At 52.5% G+C, this 9371-nt stretch overlaps 1 long non-coding RNA gene across 1 annotated transcript; it reads left to right on the top strand.

Moving 5' to 3' along the window:
• Window positions 1-104: 104 nt before the first annotated feature.
• Window positions 105-2141, top strand: LOC144584654 (uncharacterized). The gene is made up of 2 exons (XR_013539048.1): window positions 105-169; window positions 777-2141. It is a non-coding gene; the product is annotated as an uncharacterized LOC144584654 (long non-coding RNA).
• Window positions 2142-9371: the final 7230 nt, after the last annotated feature.

A 9371-nucleotide genomic window follows, 5' to 3' on the forward strand; every position in this document is an offset into this window, starting at 1 on the left:
TCCCCCCCCCCGCAAACAGGAAACACCTGAAGTCCACCAGGAACAAATTCGGGAGAAGCTGGCAGCTATCGCCCAACTGTCTAGCAGCTGACACACACACACACACACACACACACACACCCGGTGTCCCATTTCCCCTGCTGATGGCTTGGTGGATTAAGAAGCAGAGGTAAGTCCTGGGGGCTGCAGTGGGGGCTCATGACGAAGGGAGGCGAGAAACAGGAAGACCTGAGAGGCATAACCATTCCCAAGATATACCAAACATCCTCCACCCTGCATGCATGCACGTATGCACCCTGCCAGCTGCACTGAGCTAGACACGCGGCTCTGGCAACTGGCTGGCTCTCGGTGATCTCATGCCCCTCTCGCCTGCCTCTCCTCCATCTGCTCGGCCAGCCCACCGTTGTTGCCCCATGTCTCTGGTGCAGGGAGAGATGTTCTCTCCCCCCCTTCTTTTTTTTTTCACCACAAACATTTTCTGTCTCTTTGCTGGTAGTCTTATCTTTATCCCAAAGCTGTCTGGCTAGCTCAGTGAGTGAGGTCTCTGACTGCAGAGCCAGAGGTCAGGAATGTGGTTCCCCGCGGGGCCTCCTGAGGGAGAAGCCAGCCTGGGTGGCCTTGGGCGAGCAGCACAAGGGCTCCAGGGAACCCCTGGAAGAAGGGAAAGGGCAAACCGCTCCTGAATCCTCTCTAGCTAGAAAACCCTGGGAAGGACTGCCATAAGTCAGAAACAATTTGATGGCACACAATTATTGTCCTTACTATCCTTGTCCCAGCAGGTGCGCCTTGTGGCTCCATCCTGGTCATATTTCTTAGTGGCCCAGCTCCCTCCCTCCCTCCCTCCCTCCAGTAACAAAAACTGAGTCCCAAGAGCAGTGAGGAGGTTTGCAGGAAGGGGCCAAAGCGATACACAAGAGAGAACCTCGTCCTCAAGGGAGAGGAAAGAGGGCCAGGCCCTGCGAGGACTTTCAGGACCACGGACAGGTCCCGGGTTGCAAATGGCTTGTGTTCTCCCCGAACCTGGACAACAGATGTGACATCCTGGATCCTTCCTGGCCCCCCAAAGCCCCTTGCCTTCGTGCCTCCGCCTGTGAAAAAGAAAGCATAGAAACGGGGCTCCTTCTGCAGCCAAACTGCAGAGCTGGATCCCTTGCTCTGTCGGCAGGAAGATGGGAGAAGGACCAAGACAACTCCAGGAGGGCGAACGGGTCTCGGCTTCTCTTCCCCACCAGTGGCAATGGAGACCAGGGCTGCCTACCAACCCTGTTAGGCCAGGAAGCCCACGAGGAGTCAGCCTGGCCACCGACTGGACTCCTGCCCCCCCCCAGGTGGTCTCCTCGTGTTTCTCAGAGAATTGGGGCCTCCTTCCGGATCCACCGCTGGCACTGCACCTTCTCCGGCTCTCAGAAAGGCTCGGTTTTGTGTGTCTGCCATGCTCGTGGCCCGCAAAGCTCGCTCGCTGAGCGCAGCCCTTCCTGATTGAAAGGAGCTCCTCAAGAAACAGGGCCATTGGAGTTCATCTCGTTTTGCACGTTCTTCTTATCCTGTTCCTATGAAAGGTGATGGAAATCTGTGCACTGTCTTCTCTACTCAGGAGGAGGGAGAGAGGAGGCAGGGGCCATTTCTCAGCACCTCCCCACCCCTATGGCGGTTCCCCCCAAACATGCGGCTTCTCCCCCAAGTGCCTGGACGGGAGCAGCCGAAGAGCGCGCTGCCAGGAAGCAGGGGGCACAAGGCGGCAGTGAAAGGCAGCCCCGCTTCCTTTCCTCCCTCCCCCCCAACCCTGTCAGTCTGTTATTTGCTTCCCCTCTCGAAGTTGAAGGCTGATTTCAGATGAGAGGAAGAGTTAATTGCCTGCCTTATTCGCTCTGCCTGCCTATCCCGGTTCCGAAGTCATTACGACTGCCTTTCAGATGATGCTTGGCTTTCTGCGATTAAGGTTTACAGGTCTGTCGGGTACATGGGGGGGGGGAAATAATATGTTGTCATCTTCATTAAATTATTAATAAATGGCAGTGGTTCCACTTCAGGTGTTGGCGTAATGAGAAGGGGATCGTCGTTCATCAGAATTATGGAGATTTTGTGCCTCTAATTGGAGACCCGTAGAAATCCTCAGATTAAAATGCAAATATCTTCCCCTCTTCCACTGTCTCCTGGTGATTCAAATGACTTTTTCCTCCAAAGCCATACACTGTTTCCCATCAACATTTCGCTTTATCACAGAGACCTGCCAGGTTTGTCTGTGTGGAGAGTTAGACAGGATAGACTCCGGTTTTAAGGGCAGAGTGAGGCTCTAAATAGTCTGGGCTGGGGAGAACACCCCCCCCCCCAGTCAATCTGGTGAGAAGAGGGAGAACGCTGATCTGCAACCACAGGAGGCAGGAAACGTTGGTGCTATGGCAATCAGATGCTTCCAGCAATTCAGGAGTTCCTTCCTTTAGTAACACACCATCTATAATGTAGAGTTTAGCCCTGAAAAGACAGGCACAGTAAGCAAAGCATTCTCACCTGAGCATCACTGCAGCAGCTACTGAACTATTTCCAGGCTTAACCCACAGACAATACAAACCTGGACATGTTTAGTCACCAAAAGTCCCGCTTTAATCACTAAGTAAATGAATATAAGATTGCCTTCTCCGTGTCATTCTTCTTCCTCCTTACACGGGAACATGCAGGCAAAACACAACATTTACAAAAAAACACCTATTTGTAGTATTTTCCTTGGGTGTCCTGGATCAAGTCATGTTGCTGAGTCCTTCCGCTGACCTGCTCAGGAAGGAACACAGGCTGGCTTCGAGCAAGCGCCTCTTTCTGGACTCTCCCTGCCTGTTGGGAGTTGTAGTCCAACAGGGCAACTTCTGCCGGAAATGTCAAGAGTTGGGCAGCCCAGCGTTTTTCACGGGAGGCCGAAAAGGTCGGCCCTCCTTAAATTCTCATGAGCTTTGTGGGACTGGGCTTACACACAGCTTTTTAACCTTTTTCTTGGCTTGCGCATTGATACGGCCTGCCAGGAAAATGTCACCGGCCTTTCCTCCTGCCTTAGGAAAAGGAAAACACAGATTCCGTCATCTTCCCACAGAGCCATCCTTATCGCCATTCCTGAGACAAAGATTCATAACTTTGTTTTTCCACCTGCCATGACCGCATCCTCCGCTCTTAAGCGGCACGTTCCCACCCCCCTTCTCTGGGCAACAGAGCCTTGCAACTCCACCTCCCCACCAAGAAACAGACTGGAAAGGGGTCGGCGGTTTCCCACACCCTCGACTAACCATGTGACATGGCACTGCTTTGACGCTTTCCGGCCATTCACTCCCAGCAGACCATAAGGGATTGGGGCCTTTCGGAAGGCTGGCACCACCAGTCTCAGGCTGCCTGCACCCATTCGCTGGGTCAAGATGTGACATTTTGGGTGTATGGAGTGCTAAAAAAAAGGGAAGAGGGGTTGCAGGGAAAAAAATGCACCAGCGCTTCGCACTTAGAGCATCTTGCCACCCAGTGAAATGGTACCCAAACCACTTGCGATTCCTTCCAGCCCCGGGGGGCACGTAAGTCCAAACAAGAGCCGTTATCTGCTTACAGGGCCGTCTTGACCCCACCTCCTGAGCAAGACCAGGACAGTGCCTCACCTTGGAGGGAGATCCGTTGCCTACGCCAGCTGCAGGACTTGGGGGGGGGGACAGTAGAGAGGATTCGAGGCACCCTGAAAAGCAGCAGGAGTCTCACCCCCCCCCCAAAAAAAATCTGTCCTGGGGACTTTGGAGGTCGACACAGGAGCTGTCCAGCAGGATCAGCAACAACCAGAGGACGGATGCTGAGCAGAGCAGAGAGGAGCTGGGGAGAGAGAGAGAGAGAGAGAGAGAGAGAGAGAGAGAGAGATGCGGGGCCAGCAGGTCCAGCTTCTAGGTCAGAAAACCAGGGAGGAACTTGCACACACCACTCAGCGGCTCCCCATCTCCAGGGCCACATCCTGACCATGGCTACAGTTGGAAGCGCCTTCTGAGCAGAATTCCGATGTGGGATGCTTGCAAATGTAACAGGGACCTACGTGGAGTAGACTTGCAGCCTCTCCCCATCGGCACTTGGGCCGTGTTGGTGCCCGTGGGAAGCCTGCAAATCCCACCGGGGGGGGGGGGCAGACCGGACTGGACTGGAGCCACCAAGAGCCTCCTCCTGCTCTTGGGTGCTGGCAGTGCTGCCCGAATCAAGGAGGCGCCGTCTGTCTCAAACATAACTCCATTGAACTTTGCGGTGGGAGAGAGAGAGAGCCATGGAACAGCAGCAGGAGAGAGGTAATGGTCTGACTCTGGCCAAAATCCACCTGGAGGAAAAGCACACCCAATGAGGGCCAACGGGAGAGGTTCCTTCCGGTCCCCTCTGGGAGGATCAAGGACGGATCCTGCCCCTCCTCTGGATGACAGCCTTCCACGTCTTCCTTCCCAGCATCTCCACTACGGCTGCCCCCACCAGACTACCTGGCTACGGATGACAAGGGCTCACCTGGAAAGCACCTCTGTCTCTCTCTGTGTGTGTGGGGGGGGGAGCCTGTGGAACTACACGCCCCACTTTCCCCAGTTCCTCTCTTACTGGGCTCTGTTTAGCGGAGGAACCAAAAAGGCAGGCCGTAGCCAACCTATATTAGTAGCCCAAAGCTAGATTACAAATTAAGGGCTCGTTTCCCCTTCACCCAACGATTTCCAGCAGCAAAACAGATGTTCCGTTTGTCCTCATCAACACCTCAGACTGGCTTTGAAGTTTTTTACAAGTAATTCGATTTCCATTCTTGTTTTCTCTGTCACCTCAAGGTTTGTGTGTGCGCGCGTGTGTTTTAATTCCGCTCTCCCTTTTTTCCCTGTAGTTTTTTTTTTTTTAAGCGTGGCTGTTATTCATGACGTCTGTTGCTTGCCCAGACTGTGTGGCTCGTTAAAATATAAAATGAAGTTATTTCAGGATCGTGTCCAATAAAAGAAAGGAGGGAGGAGGTGGGGGGTGGGAGGTGTCAGGAGAAAGCACAGATGGGGGGAGGCTCTGCTCACACAGAAACTGGCACCCCAAAAGGGGAGGCGAGCAGGGATAAGAGAGAGGGGAACCTCAAAAGAAAAAAAAAACCCAGAGGGTCACTCAGAGGCCATGGAGTCTGACCCACTGGTGAAAAAAGCCTCCCAGGCCCTCGTAGCCCTGATCCTGGTGCCCGGTCTTAAACTTTGGCTGAAATCCAATCTTTTCTGCATTCGCATCAGAGCGTTGCACCATTTAAAACGGTGGGTAGACTGCATATGGAATGCAGACAATGTTGAAACAAATTTAAAATGCTAAAATGATGAGGCCATTTTTTTTTCAGCAGAGCACAGACAGGCCACTTTATGGACTTGGACTGCCAGGATTTCCCCACCAGCATGGATTTTGGGAGTTGTAGTCCGGACAAAGGAAACCTTTTCAAGCTGTAGTTTTTAAAGCCAAGGTTTGAAGGGGAACAGAGTCTGCTCTGCCTTGCGGCCGCCTCCTCAGAACTCACCAGGAAGGCCGGCCGCGCATTTGGGACGCCCAGGTCGGCCTGTAATTGGCATGTTTTCCAGGAAGCAGATGGAGGGCCCTGATTAAGCACAGCCCTTCTGGCCATCCAGCAGGAGTGTGTGTGTGTGTGTTTGTGTGTTTGTGTGGAACAGCGCAAGGGAAGGAGGGCTTGTAATGTATGTGCTCTCCCTCTCCGGGGAAAGGTGATGTGAGGACTCAGCATTGCAAGCCGTGCTTTAAAAGACGAAACGAAATGTTGATGCCTTTAACACTTGGTTTGGCTTTGTGTTACAAAGAATGCGACTAATTGCTTCCCACCTGAGGTTGAATCTAAGAAATGATTTATTTATTCCTTTTTAAAGCCCTTGCTCTTGACAGTTGGGAAATCGGCAAAATGTCAAGTGTTACAGCAGCAGCCCTGGATTTGGAATCGGTTTCCCACAAATGCTCTTTTTGTGGTGCCGAGATTCACACCTTCAGACTCTTGGGAAATGCTTTTCTTCAAAAATGTCACCGATGCCTGGAAGGTCCTTTCTGGCTCGAGATGGGCACGGACCGCCGGTTCCGCGCTTCGTGCTGGTTCGTTTAGTGGTCGACTGGATGTTTGGTGTTTCCTGGCCTTGCCTCCCCTGGTGAGCGCCCGCTCAGAGGCAGTGCCTGCTGGGCCTCGGCCTCCGAGTGGACGCCCGGTGGAGGGGGGTGAGGCTGGGAAGTGCCAAGCACCTGGCCGGCCACTAAACGAACCAGGACCACCCACAGAACCGGCGTTTCGTGCCCATCTCTATTTCTGAGCTCTGGATAGCTCATGCACGGAATCCAGCATCCTCTCCTATAGGGCAGACCCACTGACATCGGAGGAAAGTGACCGGTTGGTTCCGCAGGGTTTCAGATGCTCTTCTGAAGCCTGACTAAGAATCAAAGGCATCTTCGCTCACCTTCTGCCAACCCTTGCGTGGGAAGAGAGGAACCCACCTTGCTGGCTGGATGGAGGCCAGATGTGGTTCCAGGGGTCTGGATTCTGAGCTGGCTGGCAGGGGGCCTCCCAGCTGCCACGTTGCGCTGTTTGATGTCCGCTGCCCTGCCTCTGGCTCAGGGCTCACACGTGATGTCCGACTCTTCCTCCGCCCGACTGAGCTGCAGCCGGGCCGGAGGAGCAAAGAGGACCCCACTCGCAGCAATGCGGAGAGGCCTTTCCCCTCCACCGGGGCCTGCCTTCCCCCCACCAGCCAAGAAATCCTGTCTACAGCAAAAGGAGAGGAGAAGGTGGGAAGGAGGGTTGCGCTTCAGCTTGGCTGAAGGTGGAGAAATGATGAGGCTGCAGATTCCGGGTGGGGTGGGGGGAGAAGGTGATAAAGTCCCGGCCCTCCAGAGACTCATTCTTCAAGCAGCTGTTCTTGCCCAGGCCACATTTGAGCAAATCCTGGTGCTTCCCTCCCAGGGTCCAAACACCAAGTAGAAGCAAGCTAATGCACAATTACAGCGCTGGGGGACAATTAGAGATCTGTGTCTCAAGTCAGCTCCGCTTCTAATTGCCAAGCTGCCTCCTCGGTTTCTGTCTAGAAGGCATCATGAAATGTTTGGGTTCCTATCAGAAATAAAACACACACACACATACACAATTGCTCTTAACAAGGCATTGCCTCCCCCCCTCAATAAGCCCTCTTTTTTGGGGGGGGGCTTTTTTATAGCTACTACAAAGGAGCCTTTGTGGAGGGTGCATACGTTGCGTAAGCTGGCCACCCCTCACTTGATGACTACACATTAAAATTAATTGGAATTGCTCATGTACATCAAAGGGAGAAGAGGATCCATTCTTTCCAGAAGCTGAAGCAATGGCAGAAACTCACCGGCAACACACAGGCAGTGAGGACGAGCCGGATGCCGAGGACGGAGAGGCAGAAAATGGCGCTTTCGAAAGAAAGAGAGATTTTTCAAAAGGAAAAAAGAGAAAGGGCGAGACGGGGATGTTCAGAGCTTGCCATAAATGAACTTGGCAGGAGCTATCCAGCCTGACTCTGCACCCCTAAGCCCCAGCACACGCTACAGAGTGATAGTAGTTATATCATCATCATCATCATCATCATCATCATCATCATCATCATCATCATCATCATCATCATCATCATCATCATCATCATCATCATCATCCTTTGCAGACAGTGCACAAATGCAGGCAACCCTCTGTCTCTCTCTCTTGCCTGCCTGCTCTTGACTCGCTTCCCCCCCACCCCCACTTTTAAAGGGCAGGTGGATTCGTGCAGGGTTGATCGTCTTGCGCTAGGATTCTGGAGAGATGGGTCCCAATCCTCCCTTTCGTGGACGTGAAATCCTGTTGGGCGGCCCTGACCCACCTCACGAGGTTGTGGCAGTAGGGCCAACGTGGAGAGCTGAGCTGAGTATATCATCATTGGCAGAAAGGTAGGAGACCAAGGCAATAAGAAAATGCAGGAATTAAGGAAAGAAACCGGGCCGTATCTTTCCAGACCCACACCATCTGCGCCACACGCAGGGGTCTGGGCAGAACATGAAGCAGCCGGGTGCTTGAAATGGCACAAATTCAAGGCTTTGCCGCTCAGCAGCAGCATCAGCATCACAAAGGCCGAAAATGATTTGAAACATTGCCCTAGAGTGGAACGCACAACCCAGGAGCTGGAGGGTTGCTGGGGATGATGGATTTTTGCTCTGCGCCAGCAGGGCTCTGTCTGAGTGCTGTGCAGGCGGCGTTTCCCCCTCCTGACCATGCCCTCGTGACCTGGCTACATATTTTCCCCTGGTTAAGGTAGGCAAACATCTTATCTAGAATCCCCCTTCCGCTTTTCCCGGCTCCATTTCGGCTCCTGATACTTCCAACATCACTTTTTCTTCCCTGGTCTCTGTTTTGACCACATCAGAACATGCCCCCAGAGGAGAATTCTAACTGGGAGGTCGGGGGGGGGAAGGGTGCCATTTCCCACCCGCCCCACTCTGGTCAAAGGTAGCCTTTCCAGACACGGGTCCCCACCCTTCCCTGAAATTCTCCCTCTGTCTCATTGCAAACTTGATTTCATGTTTTAACATTTAGCAGGCCAAATCCAGACTTCACTTTTCTTAGACCCAAAGTGGGTACAGGAAGTTTTGAAATTCCATTCCATGAAAAACAAAACAAAACAAACAACTCCATCGGCTGAAAGAAATTTGTGCAACAGAACAAAGCACAAGGATGAACTTATTCGGCAGAAGAACAGGTAGGAGTAATCTTTTAAATGGCAGGAAGTTGGAGCCGGCTGGCGTTCCAGTAGTGACTGGAAGCAGTGGGTTCGATTTATAAGAAGGGAGACTTCAACTTGGAAATCAGGGAGGACTTTCTGATGGCGAGAGCCGTTCAGTTGTGGAACAAAGCGCCCTGGAAGGTGGTGGGGAGGCCTTCCTCGGAGGCTGTTCAACAGAAGCCGGACGCCCATCGCTCAGAAATTATTTAGCTATGGAGTTCCTGCTTTGGCAGTGGGCTGGACTAGATGACTCTGGGTATCCCTCCCAACTCTACAATGCTGTCATTCCATAATTTGCACAACCCAACATACGTCTCTGCCATCTTATCTGGGGGCGATGAGAGGAAGCATTTACCACTCAACGGTGTGAAATTCAAAAGAAGAATCGCCAGACGGTTCTGACCCTCTACTGTGGTTTTCAGGCACTGAATTCAAATTTCACAACTCTATAACTGCAGTCCCAGTTCTTTCCAAACCAGTATTCTCCTGTAAGCTTCACCCCCCCCATGTGTTAAACAAATTAGCTTTCATTTCATGTACCCAATTTTGCAATATTTCAGACAAAGGTCAACGAAAACAGAGTGATCCACCCGTGACCTTCAGCAGGATTTC

Source organism: Pogona vitticeps, chromosome 12 (assembly GCF_051106095.1).
Source record: "Pogona vitticeps strain Pit_001003342236 chromosome 12, PviZW2.1, whole genome shotgun sequence".
NCBI lineage: Eukaryota > Metazoa > Chordata > Lepidosauria > Squamata > Agamidae > Pogona > Pogona vitticeps.